Source organism: Staurois parvus, unplaced genomic scaffold (assembly GCF_062004578.1).
Source record: "Staurois parvus isolate SC_StPar_1 unplaced genomic scaffold, SC_StPar_1.0 ptg000467l, whole genome shotgun sequence".
NCBI classification, from domain to species: Eukaryota; Metazoa; Chordata; class Amphibia; order Anura; family Ranidae; genus Staurois; species Staurois parvus.
Window position 1 is genome coordinate 107,672 of NW_028318263.1, and position 9,315 is coordinate 116,986.

Consider the following 9,315-nt stretch of genomic DNA (forward strand, 5'->3'; position numbering starts at 1 on the left):
CTTCCTTACAAAAGTCTTCCAGTTCTTTGAGATTTCTGGGCTGTCTGTCACGCACGGCTCTTTTAAGGTCTATCCATAGATTTTCAATTATGTTGAGGTCAGGAGATTGTGAAGGCCATGGCAAAACCTTCAGTTTACGCCTCTTGATGTAATCCCCCGTGGATTTCGAGGTGTGTTTAGGATCATTATCCATTTGTAGAAGCCATCCTCTCTTTAACTTCAGCTTTTTCACAGATGGCATCAAGTTACCATCCAAAATTTGCTGAAATTTTATTGAATCCATTTTTCCTTCTACTCGTGAGATGTTCCCTGTGCCATTGGCTGCAACACAACCCCAAAGCATGATTGATCCAACCCCATGCTTAACAGTTGGACAGAGGTTCTTTTCATTAAATTCTGTGCCCCTTCTTCTCCAAACGTACCTTTGCTCATTCCGGCCAAAAAGTTCAATTTTAACCTCATCGGTCCATAGAACTTGTTTCCAAAATGCATCAGGCTTGTCTATATGTTCATTTGCAAAGTTCAAACGATGATTTTTGTGGTCAGGACGTAGAAGAGGTTTTCTTCTGATGACTCTTCCATGAAGACCATATTTGTACAAGTATCTCTTTATAGTGGAATAGGGTACCACAACTCCAGTGTCTGCCAGATCTTTCTGGAGGGATCGTGCAGTCAAACGTGGGTTTTGAATAGTTTTTCTCACAATCCTGCGAGCTGTTCTGTCTGATATTTTTCTTGTTCGTCCAGATCTTGCTTTAACTTCCACTGTTCCTGATGACTGCCATTTCTTAATTACATTCCGAACAGAGGATATTGACATCTGAAAATGCTGTGCTATCTTCTTATAGTCTTCTCCAGCTTTGTGAGTGTCAACTATTTTCAGTTTCAGTTTTCTAGACAACTGCTTAGAAGAACCCATGGTGCTGATTGTTGGGGCAAGGTCAGATGAGTCTGGGCATTTAAAACCTTTGAGATTGACATCACCTGGTCTTCCCAGACGATGATTGAGAACAATCCATGACACTGGCAGGTCTCAGCTTTGCAAAGGGGGCAGTGCATGCTATAAATTCTGCAGGGTGCCCAAACTTTTGCAGACGCCATTTTTTTGTTTTCTGTTATTTTGAAAGTGTAAATGATGGAAATAAAATCTAACTTTTGTTGACATATTATAAGAATGTCTAATCTGTAATTTGATGCCCTTTAGAGATTTTTCCATCTTTCTTTGGCTTCTTTATGCACATTAATACAAATTTTTAGCTGGGGTGCCCAAACTTTCGATCCCCACTGTATATATATACCCAACAGTGGTAAATCTAGGCGGAGGGCTGTGGGGAAAGCAATAAGCAACTCTCTCTCTCTCTCTCTCTCTATATATATATATGTGTGTGTGTGTATATGTGTGTATCTATAGAAAAAACACTTTTTTTTTTTTTTTTTTAAACCTTGATTTTGCTGCATTTTCACTGCATTTTTACAGGAATGTGACCCAAAAATTCTTCATTTTTCTGGCACAATCATTTTTATTAGTTTTTTTTCTTTTTTGTAAAAATAGGAAGGTACAAACATTCAGGAAATGAGGTCCCTCGTCTCTTAGACGCACAGAGGCGGCTCAGGAGCGAGCACACAAGCAGCTTGCTCTGGGGGCATTCAGCAGGGGCGAGGGGCCAGGAACGCCGGTGGGGGACCCAAGAAGAGGCGGATTGGAACTGCTCTGTGTAAAACCATTGCACAGAGCAGGTAAGTATAACACGTGTGTGTGTGTACCAAAAACACTTTTTTTTTTTAACTGTGATTTTGCTGCATTTTTACTGCATTTTTACAGGAATGTGACCCAAAAATACACCGCAGGTACATTTTTCTGGCAGAATACTTTTTATTAGTTTTCTTTTTTTGTAAAAATAACAAGGTACAGACATTCAGGTAATGAGGTCCCTCGCAGGGGACCAACTGTCAGATATACAATACAAAAAGTCAACACATATACAGAGTAGCCGTCAACAAGGAGTGCCCCAAATAGGGTAATGTACACCTGAGTGAAATACCCAGCAGTGGTAAATCTAGGCGGAGGGCTGTGGGCAAAGCAATAAGTGACTAGGGAGGGATGAAAAAAAAAAGAATAAAAAAAAAGGGGGGGAGGAGACAACATAGCTGAAAGCCAAGGGGAAAAGAAGTACACTTAGAGAAAAGAGTAGAGAATGAAGAGTTAGAGACAAGTGAACCTGTAGGCAAGAACCCCCCTTACAGTGGTAAGTACCCAAGCTTGATTTGGGAACATAAGACTACCAAGGATTCCAAATTTTCAGGAACCTAGGGTGAGAATCTTTGAGGACACTCGACATTTTCTCATGAACCATGAGGGTGGTCATATGCAGGTGCCTTTTTGATGCATTTTTGCTGTGTTTTTCATTGATTTCCACAAATGAAGCAAGCAGGATTTAAAAAATATGCACCCACAAAGAATCAGTGTGAAGAGTTCCATAGGGATACATGGTCACGCGTTTCATTCCACAAAAGCGGAAGAAGAATGGATCAGTGTGAAGAGTCCCATAGGAATACATGGTCACATGTTTCGTTCCGTGGAAGAAGAATTGATCAGTGTGAAGAGTCCCATAGGAATACATGGTCACACGTTTCGTTCCGTGGAAGAAGAATGGATCAGTGTGAAGAGTCCCATAGGAATACATGGTCACACGTTTCGTTCCGTGGAAGAAGAATGGATCAGTGTGAAGAGTCCCATAGGAATACATGGTCACACGTTTCGTTCCATGGAAGAAGAATGGATCAGTGTGAAGAGCCCCATAGGAATACATGGTCACATGTTTCGTTCCATGGAAGAAGAATGGATCAGTGTGAAGAGTCCCATAGGCATACATGGTCACACGTTTCGTTCCGCAAAAGCAGAAGAATGGATCAGTGTGAAGAGTTCCATAGAAATACATGGTCACATGTTTCGTTCCGTGGAAGAAGAATGGATCAGTATGAAGAGTTCCTCAGGAATACATGGTCACACTTTTTGTTCCATGGAAGAATGGATCAGTGTGAAGAGTCCCATAGGAATACATGGTCACACGTTTCGTTCCATGGAAGAAGAATGGATCAGTGTGAAGAGTCCCATAGGAATACATAGTCACACGTTTCGTTCCATGGAAGAAGAATGGATCAGTGTGAAGAGTCCCATAGGAATACATGGTCACACATTTCGTTCCATGGAAGAAGAATGGATCAGTGTGAAGAGTCCCATAGGAATACATAGTCACACGTTTCGTTCCATGGAAGAAGAATGGATCAGTGTGAAGAGTCCCATAGGAATACATGGTCACACGTTTCGTTCCATAAAAGCGGAAGAAGAATGGATCAGTGTGAAAAGTCCGATAGAAATACATGGTCACACGTTTCGTTACGTGGAAGAAGAATGGATCAGTGTGAAGAGTCCGATAGGAATACATGGTCACGCGTTTCATTCCGTGGAGGAAGAATGGATCAGTGTGAAGAGTCCCATAGGAATACATTGTCACATGTTTCGTTCCGTGGAAGAAGAATTGATCAGTGTGAAGAGTTCCATAGGAATACATGGTCACACGTTTTGTTCCGTGGAAGAAGAATGGATCAGTGTGAAGAGTTCCATAGGAATACATGGTCACACCATTTCGTTCCAAGGAAGAAGAATGGATCATTGTGAAGAGTCCCATAGGAATACATGGTCACACGTTTCGTTCCGTGGAAGAAGAATGGATCAGTGTGAAGAGTCCCATAGGAATACATGGTCACACGTTTCGTTCCGTGGAAGAAGAATGGATCAGTGTGAAGAGCCCCATAGGAATACATGGTCACATGTTTCGTTCCATGGAAGAAGAATGGATCAGTGTGAAGAGTCCCATAGGCATACATGGTCACATGTTTCGTTCCGCAAAAGCAGAAGAATGGATCAGTGTGAAGAGTTCCATAGAAATACATGGTCACACGTTTCGTTCCGTGGAAGAAGAATGGATCAGTATGAAGAGTTCCTCAGGAATACATGGTCACACTTTTTGTTCCATGGAAGAATGGATCAGTGTGAAGAGTCCCATAGGAATACATGGTCACACGTTTCGTTCCATGGAAGAAGAATGGATCAGTGTGAAGAGTCCCATAGGAATACATAGTCACACGTTTCGTTCCATGGAAGAAGAATGGATCAGTGTGAAGAGTTCCATAGGAATACATGGTCACACGTTTCGTTCCATAAAAGCGGAAGAAGAATGGATCAGTGTGAAGAGTCCGATAGGAATACATGGTCACACGTTTCGTTACGTGGAAGAAGAATGGATCAGTGTGAAGAGTCCGATAGGAATACATGGTCACACGTTTCGTTCCATGGAAGAAGAATGGATCAGTGTGAAGAGTTCCATAGGAATACATGGTCACACGTTTCGTTCCATAAAAGCGGAAGAAGAATGGATCAGTGTGAAGAGTCCGATAGGAATACATGGTCACACGTTTCGTTACGTGGAAGAAGAATGGATCAGTGTGAAGAGTCCGATAGGAATACATGGTCACACGTTTCGTTCCATGGAAGAAGAATGGATCAGTGTGAAGAGTCCCATAGGAATACATAGTCACACGTTTCGTTCCATGGAAGAAGAATGGATCAGTGTGAAGAGTCCCATAGGAATACATGGTCACACATTTCGTTCCATGGAAGAAGAATGGATCAGTGTGAAGAGTCCCATAGGAATACATGGTCACACGTTTCGCTCCATAAAAGCGGAAGAAGAATGGATCAGTGTGAAGAGTCCGATAGGAATACATGGTCACACATTTCGTTACGTGGAAGAAGAATGGATCAGTGTGAAGAGTCCGATAGGAATACATGGTCACGCGTTTCATTCCGTGGAGGAAGAATGGATCAGTGTGAAGAGTCCCATAGGAATACATGGTCACACGTTTCGTTCCATGGAAGAAGAATGGATCAGTATGAAGAGTTCCTCAGGAATACATGGTCACACGTTTCATTCCATGGAAGAATGGATCAGTGTGAAGAGTCCCATAGGAATACATGGTCACACGTTTCGTCCCGTGGAAGAAGAATGGATAAATGTGAAGAGTTCCATAGGAATACATGGTCACACGTTTCGTTCCATGGAAGAAGAATGGATGAGTGTGAAGAGTTCCATAGAAATACATGGTCACACGTTTCGTTCCGTGGAAGAAGAATGGATCAGTGTGAAGAGTCCCATAGAAATACATGGTAACACATTTCGTTCCATGGAAGAAGAATGGATCAGTGTGAAGAGTTCCTTAGGAATACATGGTCACACGTTTCGTTCCGTGGAAGAAGAATGGATCAGTGTGAAGAGTCCCATAGGAATACATGGTAACACATTTCGTTCCATGGAAGAAGAATGGATCAGTGTGAAGAGTTCCTTAGGAATACATGGTCACACGTTTCGTTCCGTGGAAGAAGAATGAATCAGTGTGAAGAGTCCCATAGGAATACATGGTCACACGTTTCGTTCCATGGAAGAAGAATGGATCAGTGTGAAGAGTTCCTTAGGAATACATGGTCACACGTTTCGTTCCATGGAAGAAGAATGAATCAGTGTGAAGAGTTCCTTAGGAATACATGGTCACACATGTCGTTCCATGGAAGAAGAATGGATCAGTGTGAAGAGTTCCTTAGGAATACATGGTCACATGTTTCGTTCCATGGAAGAAGAATGGATCAGTGTGAAGAGTTCCTTAGGAATACATGGTCACGCATTTCATTCCGCAAAAGCAGAAGAATGGATCAGTGTGAAACCAGCTGTGCAAGCACTTTTATTTTGATGGAGTTTGGCCTTTAACGCATAAGACCATATGGTCCTAGTTATTGGTTCATTAATGTGGGGGCCAAGCTGAATGACCAATAGGAAGACCTGGAAAGTGGGAGGGGACAAAAGTACAAAGCTCCGAACGGACACATTTTGCATTTCACTTCATCTACCTATAGCTGTAGGATCTACTGATGGTTTGACTTAGAATTGTAATCAATGGTGAACTCCACTTAGTAGTCTTTTTTCAGGCTAGGCTCAGTTTGAATTGCCCAAGGTTGTGACAGGTTCACTTTAAATGCTCTGCCATTCTCAAGGAGAGCAGCAGACAGTGGTGACTACGAATTTAGATGTGTAACCGATCCCTTCCACACTCTATATTAAGGCTCCTCTGAGCCAGGAGGGGTGTACAGTTACTGGGGCCGGGCTCGGACCTCCACTCTCTGTACCCGCACCTGCTGTCTGCGGAATTAGGAGGCCGATCCTTAATCCGAGCAAAGTCACCTTCCACTTACAAAACAGACATCTCAGCACTGGTGTTCCTGTGTTGGGATAAATGTCAATTTCATATACAAACATCTACAAATATTTTAATTTAAAGTTTAATTTGCTGATATTTTGGCCTCCCTGCCCCCGTCAACATGTTAATTACATTCTAAATAAAACCTCTCCATTTTCGTTTCACACTTTATTTTTGGCTCAGTTATCACGTACCTGGTAGCAGAGCCTGATATGATGAGTAAGGCCCCTCATACACCTCTGACTTGGGGCCCCTGGTAATGTGAACAAAGAAGCAGGAGGGCAGAGTAGCATGAATGCATGTAGGTCTTGCTAGCAGCAGAGCAGGGGTCCATGCCAGGCAGGTGAAGGCGTCAGGGGTCTTCTGTGAAGCAACCCACATGGAAGAAAAATATATTTGAAATATATTGTAAAAATATTCTTCCCAAATATATTGCCATGTATTTAAAATACTACAATTTTGGCCGTATTCAATATATTTCAATAAATATATATATATATATACACACTGCATGTTGAAATGCGTTTTTATTACAAAATATATGAAAAATATTTTTAAAAATACATTTCAAATATACTGTACGTCTTTAAAAATTTACATTTACAAATCTACTTTCTTGGAATGCAATTACAAACACATGTAAAAATATATGTTAAAATGACTTTTTTATATGTTAAAAAAAATCTGCAGAATATATTTTAAAAAATATATAATTTAAAAAATATTTTGAGGGATCCTGTGGTGCGGGAAGGTTGAATGTGTCCACGCTGTTGTTGAGGGTTCTGGATGGTGCAAAGAGGCAGAGTGATCCCACTCTTTTGTTGAGGACTCCAGTTATTATTATTATTATTACATCGAGTTTATATAGCGCCAAAGGGTTTGCTCAGCGCTGTACAATAGAGGGGGGGACAATACATGAAACAGTACAGCAACAACAAACAGCACACGAGGGGTTAGAGGGCCCTACTCTTTCGAGCGTACAATCTAGGAGGGAGGGGGTAGTGGTACAGGAGGAAACGGCTGTGGGGGATGGAGTGGTAGGAGGAATGAAGGAGAGCGGCTGTTAGGTGAGGGTGGGGTAGGCTTCCCCGAAGAGGTGGGTTTTCAGAGAGCGCCTGAAGGTGAGGAGGGAAGGTGACAGTCTGATGGATTGGGGTAGTGAGTTCTAGAGGATGGAGGAGGACCTGGAGAAGTCTTGCAATCATGCGTGGGAGGAGGAGACCAGGGAGCAAGATAGAAGGAGCTCCTGTGAAGAGCGAAGGGTACGGGTAGGGTGGTACCTGGAAATCAGGTTGGTAAGGTAGTTAGGGGCAGTGTTGTGAATGGCTCTGGATGGTGCAAAGAGGCAGAGTGAGCCCACTCTTTTGTTGAGGACTCCAGTTATGCAGGAAGGTGAAGTGGGCCCATTCAGTTATTAATAGCTCCAAGTTGTGTAGGGAAGTGGAATGGGTCCATTCCATTATTGAGGGCTCCAGCGGTGCTGGAAGGTTAAATGGGCCCACTCTGTTATTGAGGGATCCTGTGGTGCCGGAAGGTTGAATGTATCCATGCTGTTGTTGAGGGCTCTGAATGGTTCAAAGAGGCAGATTGAGCCCACTTTTTTGTTGAGGACTCCAGTTATGCAGGGAGGTGGAGTGGACCCATTCCATTATTGAGGGCTCCAGCGGTGCTGGAAGGTTAAATGGGCCCACTCTGTTATTGAGGGTTCTGTCGGTGCAGGGAGGCAGAGTGGGCCCACATTGTTGTTGAGAGCTCTGGTAATTCAAGAAGGTAGAGTAGGCTGGCTTGGTTATTATTAGCTCTGACATTCCCACAAGATGGAACAGGCCTGCTCGGTTATTGAGGGCTATAGCAGTGCGGGGAGGTAGAACAGGCCTGCTCGGTTATAGAGGGCTATGGCAGTGCGGGGAGGTAGAACAGGCCTGCTCGGTTATTGAGGGCTTTGGTGGTGCAGGGAGGTAGAACAGGCCTGCTCGGTTATTGAGGGCTATGGCAGTGCGGGGAGGTAGAACAGGCCTGCTCGGTTATTGAGGGCTTTGGTGGTGCGGGGAGGTAGAACAGGCCTGCTCGATTATTGAGGGCTATGGCAGTGCGGGGAGGTAGAACAGGCCTGCTCGGTTATTGAGGGCTTTGGTGGTGCAGGGAGGTAGAACAGGCCTGCTCGGTTATTGAAGGCTATGGCAGTGCGGGGAGGTAGAACAGGCCTGCTCGATTATTGAGGGCTATGGCAGTGCGGGGAGGTAGAACAGGCCTGCTCGGTTATTGAGGGCTTTGGTGGCGCAGGGAAGTAGAACAGGCCTGCTCGGTTATTGAGGGCTTTGGTGGTGTGGGGAGGTAGAACAGGCCTGCTCGGTTATTGAGGGCTTTGGTGGTGCGGGGAGGTAGAACAGGCCTGCTCGGTTATTGAGGACTTTGGTGGTGCGGGGAGCTAGAACAGGCCTGCTCGGTTATTGAGGGCTTTGGTGGTGTGGGGAGGTAGAACAGGCCTGCTCGGTTATTGAGGGCTTTGGTGGTGCGGGGAGGTAGAACAGGCCTGCTCGGTTATTGAGGGCTTTGGTGGTGCGGGGAGCTAGAACAGGCCTGCTCGGTTATTGAGGGCTTTGGTGGTGCGGGGAGGTAGGACAGGCCTGCTCGGTTATTGAGGGCTTTGGTGGTGCGGGGAGGTAGAACAGGCCTGCTCGGTTATTGAGGGCTTTGGTGGTGCAGGGAGGTAGAACAGGCCTGCTCGGTTATTGAGGGCTATGGCAGTGCGGGGAGGTAGAACAGGCCTGCTCGATTATTGAGGGCTATGGCGGTGCGGGGAGGTAGAACAGGCCTGCTCGGTTATTGAGGGCTTTGGCGGTGCGGGGAGGTAGAACAGGCCTGCTCGGTTATTGAGGGCTTTGGCGGTGCGGGGAGGTAGAACAGGCCTGCTCGGTTATTGAGGGCTTTGGTGGTGCGGGGAGGTAGAACAGGCCTGCTCGGTTATTGAGGGCTTTGGCGGTGCGGGGAGGTAGAACAGGCCTG